The 9,719-nt window shown below is 53.0% G+C and overlaps 1 long non-coding RNA gene across 7 annotated transcripts; it reads left to right on the top strand.

Annotated features, from left to right (window-relative positions):
* The first annotated feature begins 2,857 nt into the window (after positions 1 to 2,857).
* Positions 2,858 to 7,796, top strand: LOC111942005 (uncharacterized). Of its 7 annotated transcripts, none has more exons than XR_002870383.2 (3): positions 2,858 to 2,950; positions 4,612 to 5,313; positions 5,965 to 7,796. It is a non-coding gene; the product is annotated as an uncharacterized LOC111942005 (long non-coding RNA). The 7 variants fall into 7 exon arrangements; XR_015282322.1 differs by having other exon boundaries at positions 2,876 to 2,950; positions 3,302 to 5,313; XR_015282325.1 differs by lacking the exon at positions 2,858 to 2,950 and adding an exon at positions 2,966 to 3,399.
* Positions 7,797 to 9,719: the final 1,923 nt, after the last annotated feature.

Here is a 9,719-nt window from a genome sequence, read left to right as displayed (position 1 = left end):
GGATGTTACACAAAAGTGGTGGGTACATATTAACCGGGACATGCAGGAGGCAGATCGGGAAGTCTGAACCTTCCAAGCACCTCCGCCAGTGGGGAAAGGGACAGGGACACGCGGCCGGGAAAACCAGGACAAAAACGAGGCCGCGTCCTCCAGCAACTGGAGAGAGCACATGGCAAATGCCCCATGGCCTCTCCCTTTGGGCAGCAATAAAGTCACTCTCACACCGCTCCTCGGGCTCCTTTGGCCACACAAACCTCTGGCGCCGGGAATTTTCCCGCCCAGCCCCGGGCACAGCGCAGCCACCTCCGGGCTACCGACACGAACCGGGACGAGCCAGCGCTGCTCCGGCACCGGCTCCTGCCGAGGCCCCAGCGGGAAGGAGACCGCGGGCAGCCGCTCCCGCAGCGCCCTCACGCCAGGGCCAACACGGGCCGGCCACGGCACAAATAACCCGCCACAGCCCCCTGCCGCCCCCTCCCGGGCCCGCAGCGAGCCCCGAGCCCCCGCAGAACCGAGCGCGGCTCCCACCTGCGATGGCTGGGGCCGCCTCCGAGCTCCGCCGCCGCCTCACCGGGCTCCGGCCGCTGCCGCCGCTCCCGGGCCCGCACAGACGCTCCGGCAATGGCGGCTCTCCTGCCCCGCGGCCGCCCTGGGGGCGCCAGCGGGGCCGGGCTTGTCCCCGCTCTGCCCAATCAGCGCGCGTCAGAACCACGAGTGACGGCAGCAGCAGCCAATCGCAGCCAGCGGCGGGCTCTCTGCACACGGCACAGTCCCGCCCCGCGCTCTCAGGCCCGCCCCCGGGCTGTGTGAGGGGCAGGGCGGAGATGAGGAACAGCCCTGGAACGGGCCCGGCCCCTGCCGCCATTGAGCTCCGAACACAAACAAAGTTCTCTGCAGCTCCCGGTCCGCCTTTCCCTGCCCTGGGTGTTCGGTGGCTCCGGCTCAGCGGGAAGCCCTGGAGCCTCACTTCTCTCACCTCTAATTGGGAGCATAAGTGCATCGCTCGGATTTCCCTCAAAAAGGGAAAACTGCCCCAAATCCTGTGGATGAGTGGGGGAGGAGAGAGATTTCTGGCAGAAAACTCCACAAACTCAGAGCAGGATCATGAGAAGTAAAGGAAGACCCTTAAAACCAGCTTCCCCCCACCCCTTCCTCCTCCCAACTGCGCCTCCTCCCCCGGCAGTGCAGGGACACAGGGAATGGGGCCATGGTCACTCCATCCCCCGGGGCTTTTCCCGCTGCTCAGGGACAGGAGTCGTTCCCCTGCTGCACCCTGGGCTCTCTCCCACCGGAGACTTCTCCAGGAACTTCTCCAAGCTGAGTCCATCCCATGGAGAACAGCCCCTCACAGTGCTGCAGCGTGGGTCACTGCCACAGGGTCAGTCCTTCTGAAAAGAACAGGCAAGGAGAGCTGCTCCTTTAATGCCTTTATTGAGGGCAGCTCTAGGTGGGGGAGCTTGACCACTGCTGCTCCCAATGGATGACCCAGAGGAGAAAGTGTTCAATATTGCCACAGGGCAGAGCTGGGGCTTCTGTCTTCAGGAGAGCCTCTAGAAGGACTCTGGTTTACTGTAAATCTTGGGTAGTCGTGGAGAGCAAATGTTGTTTAGTTATGGTGACAAAGTCCGGAATATCAGTCAGTTGCTCAGTGTTCTGCCTTGCTTCTGAGTGTAGTTTGGAGTCCGGTTTGAGCCATGGCTCGCTGATTCTAGGGGTCTTTGGATGTTAATCCCACTTTTCCTGGGTGCTACCCCCCATGGGAGTTGGGCTCATCTACACACTGGGTGCTGTCATCGGTGCCATTGGGGGTGCCGGGAGCAGCAGAGGCAATAGACAAGGCCAGGTGGCATTAACAAGGCTGGTACAACATTGGTATTTACCAAACATGACACAAAGTGAGGTATATTAACAAAGAAGGCACCTTACGGTGACAACATTCTACTCTTCAAACTGTAAACATCTTTGTGTACTGATCAGGAGGTCACGATTTGCTCTTTACAATCCTGATGCTGAATGTCTCCTGAGGAGGTCTGGTCACAGAGAAGAATGAGCCCCTTGTGAGCTGCCCCTGTTTGGACAACCTGCTCCTCACCCCGAGCCTCAGCATGTCTGACATCGCCCAGCTGGGACTGACATCCCAAAACATTGAAAACATTTATCAATTTCTTTTTTATCATTAAAATCTAGTTAATTAATAAAAATAAAATTTTAATTTTTATAATAATATTATTCTGTATTTTTATAACCTAATTTTTATATTTATATAAAAGAATTTATACATTTTCAGGGACGAAAAACATTATTGGTCTTTGGTTCTAAGTATCATAATTCCCTTTATTAATTAATTGACCTCTATTTCTCTCTCTTTATGCTAATTATTCCTATTTTTAGCCTTTCAATCATCTTTTTTAATAATTTTCTCAGACAGGGTAAAAGGGACCACTTTGGGGTCTATGGAGATTTTTCTGACGAACGTTTCGGGCAGTTTTGGGTCTGGGGAGGGAATTTAGAGAGAACTTGGGGGTCTGGAGGACACTTGGGGAGCCGGGTGGGCACTTGGAGGGGCACTTAGGGATTCTGTGGGACAATTCGGGGTCCGGGGGAGAACTTGGAGGTCAGGGAGGGGGATCCGGAGGCCCTTCGGGGTCCGGGCGGGCACTTGGGGGACTGTAACGGAACTCCGTGGGGCGCGGGGAATGACGGGAGGTGTAGGCGCCGGTATAATACGGTTTAATGGAACCACGGAGCATCACGGGAGTTGAAGGCGCAGCGCCAATGGGTTCCGGTGAGGCGCGGGGCATGACGGGAGATGCAGTCCCGGCTGGAATTGCGCTCTATGGGCGCCGCGGAGCATGATGGGAGCTGTAGTCCCGGAAGTGGCTCGGAAGGCGCGTTTGGCCGTGTGGGGAGACACTTGGGGAGCACTTTTGCGTCTGATTCGTGGCTGCAGGTCCTCGGGGTGAATGTATACGGCTCGGGAGCACTTGGGGGGAACCTGGGGAGCTCTATCCGGTGCTCTTTAGGGCGGGGGGCATGGCAGGAGGTTTGGGCGCGGAACTGTGTTGTGGGATGATGGGAGATGAATTCCCAGCAGTGGCTGGAAGGGGAATCTGTGGGGTCGGGAGCATTCAGGGATCCAGGGACGCTTTGGGGGGCCTCGAACGGGCGCTGAGGGGGCACTCGTGGATTCCGGAGGTTATGGGGAACACTTGTGGGACCCATGGGGGTCGATCCCGGGTTTCTGGGGAGCGCAGGGCATATTCCCAGTTCCTGACAACTTGGTCTCAATTGCCCCCTGCAGGCTCCTACTGACTGCCAGTATGATCCCAGTATGATATCAGTACACAGCCAGTGCAATCTCAGCCACTGCCAGGATGATCCCAGTACAAACCAGTCCCTGTCAGTGCTGCCACTCCTGGGATCCCCCAGCCCTCTCTGTGTTCCCCCCTCCCACATCTCCCCAGAGGAGCCCCGAGGGCTGGCAGTCCCCAGCCAGGGTCCCTAGCCAGCCCTGGGTTGGATCTGCAGCCCCCAATTTTCCCAGTTTCCCTCTCCTTTTCCCTGGGCCGGGTTCCCCCTGCCCCCAGCGGGTGGGAGCAGCGGAGAGCCCCGTGCTGCCCATCCCGACCTGTCCCGGCTCCATCCCCACTCCTGCCGTGGGCTGTGAGGGGTTTGGGAACGGGGCACCGAGGGAGTCACTGCTCCTGGGGGATGAGAAGGTGGGATGGAAGAGGAGGGATGAAGAAGGAGAGAGAGAGGGGATGGAAGTAGGAGCAGGAGGTGAGGTTAGGGAGGAAAAAGGTCAGGAGGGATGGAAGAGGAGGAGCGGGAGGAAGAAGAAGAGGAGGGATAAAGGAAGATCATGGAAAGGAGAAGGAAACACGAGGTCGAGCACTCCCTGAATTCACAGCCCCTCACTTGTGGGATCATCACCCCCCATCCCACAGGTGGCTGGGGAAGGGGAGCTTGGCCCAGATATCCTGGGGGGTCCCTCGGTTGGGTTTTTTTGGGGGTGATGATTGGAGAATGAAGAACTCCAAAGCTGAGTGGAAAATCCTACTTGGAGGGATACTGGGGGGTCCTGGTGGCAGCTGCTGGCAGAGGCAGCCTGGAGGAGCAGAGCCCTGTGACCCCCAGGACTCCAAAGTGGGGAGCCCAGAGAGGGGGAGCGCCACAATGCACGGGACACTCAACCGCCTGGAGAGGGGAAGGGGGGACTCTTTGGACCCCCTGCACCCCCAAGCAGAGAATAAGGGGAGGAGGGACCATGGGAATCAAAAAAAACCCATCTTTCCTAAATGAGGAGATGGAAATGGGAGGAAGTTTTTGGATTTCTGGCACTCCCAGCAACCTGGGGTGGGCAGGGACAGACAGAGCAGACAGGGGACCCCCAGTACAAGCGTGACCTGCAGCAGCTGGGACAGGGAGGAACCCCTGAACAGCAAAGGGGAGAGAACAGAGATGGGGAACTTCTGGGAGGCATTTTCAGGGCTGCATCTTGGTGTTTGGGACGTTTTTATGGACCCCATATGCCCGGTGACTTCTAGAGATGAACTTGAGTCAAGGGACTTTCAAACTGAAGATACTCTTCTCCCGTTTTACCTAAACCAGGATTTCCTATTCCCAAACCTTGGTCAGATGGAGAAGGAGGCTGTGAGGAAGAGGAAGATGCCCCAGGACACCCAGGCATTTTTATAACCTAATTTTTATATTTATTTAAAAGAATTTATACTTTTTCAGGGACAAAAAACATTACTGGTCGTTGGTTCTAAGTACCACAATTCCCTTCATTAATTAATATATCACTATTTCTCCCTCTTTATGCTAATTGCACCTATTTTTAGTCCTTTGATCATCTTTTTAAAAAATTTTCTCAGACAGGGTAGAAGGGACCACTTTGGGGTCCATGGAGACTTTTCTGAGGAACATTTGGGGCAGTTTTGGGTCTGGGGAGGGAATTTAGAGAGAACTTGGGTGTCTGGAGGACGCTAGGGGGAGCTGGGTGGGCACTTGGAGGGGCACTTAGGGATTCTGTGGTACAATTAGGAGCCCGGGGGAGCACTTGGGGGTCCAGGGGGGCACTTGGAGGTCAGGGAGGGGATCCGGAGGCCCTTCGGGGTCCGGGCGGGCACTTGGGGGACTGTAACAGGGAATCTACGGGCCGCGGGAGATGATGGGAGTTGTAGGCGCCGGTATAATACGATTTAATGGAACCGCGGAGCATCACGGGAGTTGTAGACGCAGCTTCAATGGATTTCGGTGAGGCGCGGGGCATGACGGGAGATGCAGTCCCGGCTGGAAGTGGCTCGGGAGGTGCGTTCGGCCGTGTGGGGGGGCACTTGGGGAACGCTTTTGCGTCCGAGCCATGGCTGCAGGTGCTCGGGGCGAATGTATACGGCTTGGGAGCACTTGTGGGGAACCTGGGGAGCTGTAACCGGGCTCTTTAGGGCGCGGGGCAGGGCAGGAGGTTTGGGCGCGGAACTGTGTTCTGGGATGATGGGAGATGAATTCCCAGCAGTGGCTGGAAGGGGAATCTGTGGAGTCGAGAGCATTCAGGGATCCAGGGACACTTTGGGGGGCCTCGAACGGGCGCTGAGGGGGCACTTGGGGATCCTGGAGGATCTGGGGGACAATTATGGGACCCATGGGGGGGCGATCCTAGGATTCTGGGGAGCGTAGGGCATATTCCCAGTCCCTCCCAGTTCCTTCCAGCATGATCCCATTTGCTCACAACCACTCCCAGTCAGCCTCAGTGTAGCTGGACTCCCTGCAAGTATGATCGTATTCACCTCCAGCATGATCCAAATTTATTCCAGTATAAGTCCTTGTGGTAAATGTAACTTTGGAAAAAATTCGTGAAGGAGGGAATAAGTATATAACTGTATTTATAACAGTATAAAACACATAAAAATATAGTGTGCACTAAAGATTCCTCCCCAAACTGAGCAGTAACTACTTATTCAGGTGATAACGATCCTAGGTGATGCTTATCAGCCTGAGAGGAAGAGCAGAACAAGGGCCATCAGGCTAGACAATGAGAGGAGCCTAAATCTAATATTTTAGGTTCGTTATTAAAAGAAGTTTTCATTTCGTGTTTTAAATTTTTCCCTTCCCAATACATTTTTCCCCCAATAGTACACGGTTTTAAGTTTGCTTTATTGTAGCAAAGAGGGTTGACTTGAAAATAAGCTATAAAAGTTGATTGCCTCTTCCCCCCAATCCAGACAGTTTTGTTACACTGTCCGCAGACCGAAATTGGAGGGACTCCCCTTATCTCTCTTTTGTTTCGGAGGTGGGTCGTTTGAATCTTTTGTTCTCTCGAGGTCCGAAATTGCTTTTCCATAATACTTGCTCCTGGGTTGGAGCACCAAACCTTTCCCTTTAATTTACACAGATTCAATTGGGAATCATTCGACCAGCATACCCCTGCGTGCAGTTCCGGAGGACAGTCGATCAATCGCTCAGGTCCTGTGGCAGTCCGGCACTGCTCACACTTCCCCGGGGGACTCTCCCCCGGAGGCGCCTCGGGACTCGTTCCCTCGGCCAAGCACATGGCTAGGTTCAGGATCATCAGGATTCCCCACCATTGCATCCCTCTGCCATGCCCTTCGCCCGTATAGGAACATACGGCGGGGATAACCATCTTCTCGGCAGCAGGGACTGTCTTCAGGGGCCCTTGAAGTCCTGATGGCGTACCTTCTCTTAACGGTAGCCCACCGAGATGCTTTGATCGGGTCAATCCTACACGGTACTTTTATTGTTCGGCGGCACTCAATCACTAGAGGTTCCGCTTTGCAGTCGAGTTTCCCTCTCAGCCCCTTTTGGAAAAATTGAAACCACTCAGGAGAGTCTAGTTCCAACAAGCCCGCCCGGGTAGCAAGTATCAGGAAACGATTGGTCTGATCTAATTCCTTTTCTAGGCACTGGTTACACAAACCCCTAGGTTGGTTCCCTCCTAAGCAATGAGCCACCCAAATTTGCTTACAATAAGCACACTCAAAGTGTACAAATGGAAAACAGTAACAATTGGAATTTATACAACTTATCTGTCCTTCGCTTGTCATTTGTGGTGACGCCGAAACTTGATTTTTGTAATAAAGAATTGGATGAATAAAAATTCGAAAGAAAAAGTTTAAATAAAGTATATGTAATTGTAAATGATGAAAATATGGAATGAGAAATCCTCCTCCAGGTCAAGGCAGGATTTCTCTTCCAAAGCAACAGATTGCAGCCAAGCACCCAGATAACAATCGCAAGCAGGCACATCAGCCCCGAAAGAATGGGCAGGACACGGGCCATCGAACAAACAAAAGAACGGGCCCGGACGAGATATCGCCAGACCTGAGCACCTCCGCCCTGACCACCTGTGCTGGAGAAATGGAGAAACTAGACAAAGGAAGAGGAGACAGCCGAGATAGCCATCGGCTCCAGGATGGGTGCCACCACTCCACCCTAATGGCCCGGACCAAAATGATATCAAAAAGACATCCTGGACCTCTTTACATATGAGGAGCCTCTGCCCAACGTCTATTGACCCTATTCTCCGGTGCCAGGAAATCTATTCTTCGAACAATTAAGAACCTCTTAGCAAAGGGTGCCTGCTTGGAATTTGGCCTTGGGACACAAACTTCCTATAAAAACCCAGGCCAAAGGACTCTCAGGCGTGGATTTGGGAGCATCTATACCTTGCGTATAGACCCTGTCCACCCAGCGCTGCGCTGCTTATTTTATTGTGGTTTTTTTTCTCTTTGTTTGAATTTATTATTGTTTGATAATAAATTTTCTCTTTTATATAACCCGAAATTGCCTTTGCATTTATAACAGATTGGTGCCGTGACTCGGATAGGAGAAATTGCAGGAGAATCTCGCTACCCAGGACGGGTACCTCCGCTGATTTTAGCGGCCTGGTGAGTCGAGAATCTCTGCAGCTCATTCCGACATCCGAACCAAATTTAGGCTAAGGTAAAAACCACAATAAAAAGGAAAAAGGATCCAGAGAGCTCGGGAAGGCGAGGAGCCTTCGAGAAAACCGCGGTTTGGTAGCTCGTAAAAAGTCATCTATGCACGAAGACGCCCTCGCAAGAAAATAGCTGTAAGTATTGTGAGGTTGAGCTAGTGATTGGGCGATTGTGTGAGACGTGATCTGATCATGAAGCGAGTGCGGACTTCAAGGTCGCGGTTCCATCCTCCCGCGAGGGAATTGGCCGACCGAGAAGGAAGCGATTCGGGGTGAGAAAGGTCTCTCTTTACACGGTTGTAAAAACCTGGGACGAAGGAGGTCCTGGGGGACCGATCACAGGAGGCTGAAAGGGGAAGAGGACGTCCTGTCGAGCTCGGGAATTAGTAAACCCTTTCAGTCAACGGACCTAGGCAAAGGTCCAAGAGAGAATCGAAGGGCTGAATACAAGAGACCCCAGTACAGCTAACTGCGAGGTGAGTATTAGCAAAGACTGATTCATCTGGTAAAGGCGGAACGAACGCAACGCAAGAAAGGTAAGATATTTTTCAATATGGGACAAAGAAAAAGTAAGATGCAGAAAAAGGGTAATGAAAAGGGACCCTCTGAGAGAGAGAAGGCATCACTAGACATCCCACCGGAAAGTCCCTTGGGATGGATGTTAAAATATTGGGAAAATTTCCCTGAGAGAAAAAAAAAGAAATCTAAGGCAAAAATGATCTGGTATTGTGCCGAGGTCTGGGGAGGGCAAGAACTGCGAAACCACCTCACTTAGCATGTGGTGGGCACATTTGAAAGGTGGACGTGTAACGAGTATATTTACGAAGTATAGAGCAGAGAAAAAGTAAGCTACAAAGAAAGAGCACAGGGAAAAATCCCTCCGATCCGGAGGAGAGATCACCAGACATCCCGCTGGAAAGTCCCTTGAAGTAAATGTTAAAACACTGGGAAGATTGTCCCCTGAGGAAAGGGAAATAGAAAGAAAAATTAATACATTATTATATAGAAGTTTGGGAAGACAGGAGTTGAGAAGTCACCTTACTTAGCCAGTGTTAGGCACATCTGAAAAAATAGACCTGTAATAAGTTGTTCTCCTATGTGGAGAACAAGGACCCCTCGGACCCCTCGGAGAGGGAATATGCTAAGCTCTGGTTAAATGCCAGGGTAGGGCTGTTCCCAATGAAACAAAAACAAAAACATGAGTCGAAAACTGAATCCTAAGAACCCCTTGACCACTTACCTCCCCCGTACCATGGACCGGCTGGGCCTTCCTCCCCAGAGCAAGTGGTGCCTTCAGCACCCTCGAACCCCCGAGACAAACCCACTGAGATGCATGCGTCTCAAGCGGGAGACTCGGTGCTGGCAGCGATGCCGGCAGCCCTTCCCCTTTCCCCACCTGCAAACACCGTAGCCACAGGAGTCTCTTCAGAGGTTTCTCCGGCACAAGGCTGGGGACAGCTCTATCTGTCCTTGCCGGTCCGGCCGCCACAGCCGAGACCCTCACACTTAACTGAAGGGGTCCCTACCGGTAACCGGGTGGCAGGGGAGTTCCCACAATCAACAAAAGGAAAAACCCCCACAAACCTCAGTTCCCCTCCTGCAAGTAGAACTCGTTTGAAAGCAAAAATGATGGGCGAGGAGGGGGGGAGAGAGTAGTGAGAATGAGCACCGGTTGTTCCCTCTCAGGGAAGTACCGACAGCCCCGGCAGTGATTGGATTTGTGAATGTTCCCCTTAAGCCCGGGGATGTGCGAGCCTTTAAA

The sequence above is a fragment of the Cyanistes caeruleus genome, unplaced genomic scaffold (genome assembly GCF_971803275.1).
Source record: "Cyanistes caeruleus unplaced genomic scaffold, bCyaCae1.hap1.1 HAP1_SCAFFOLD_259, whole genome shotgun sequence".
NCBI lineage: Eukaryota > Metazoa > Chordata > Aves > Passeriformes > Paridae > Cyanistes > Cyanistes caeruleus.
The sequence above is the reverse complement of the archived record's forward strand: the minus strand, read 5'-3'. Positions and strand labels throughout refer to the sequence as shown.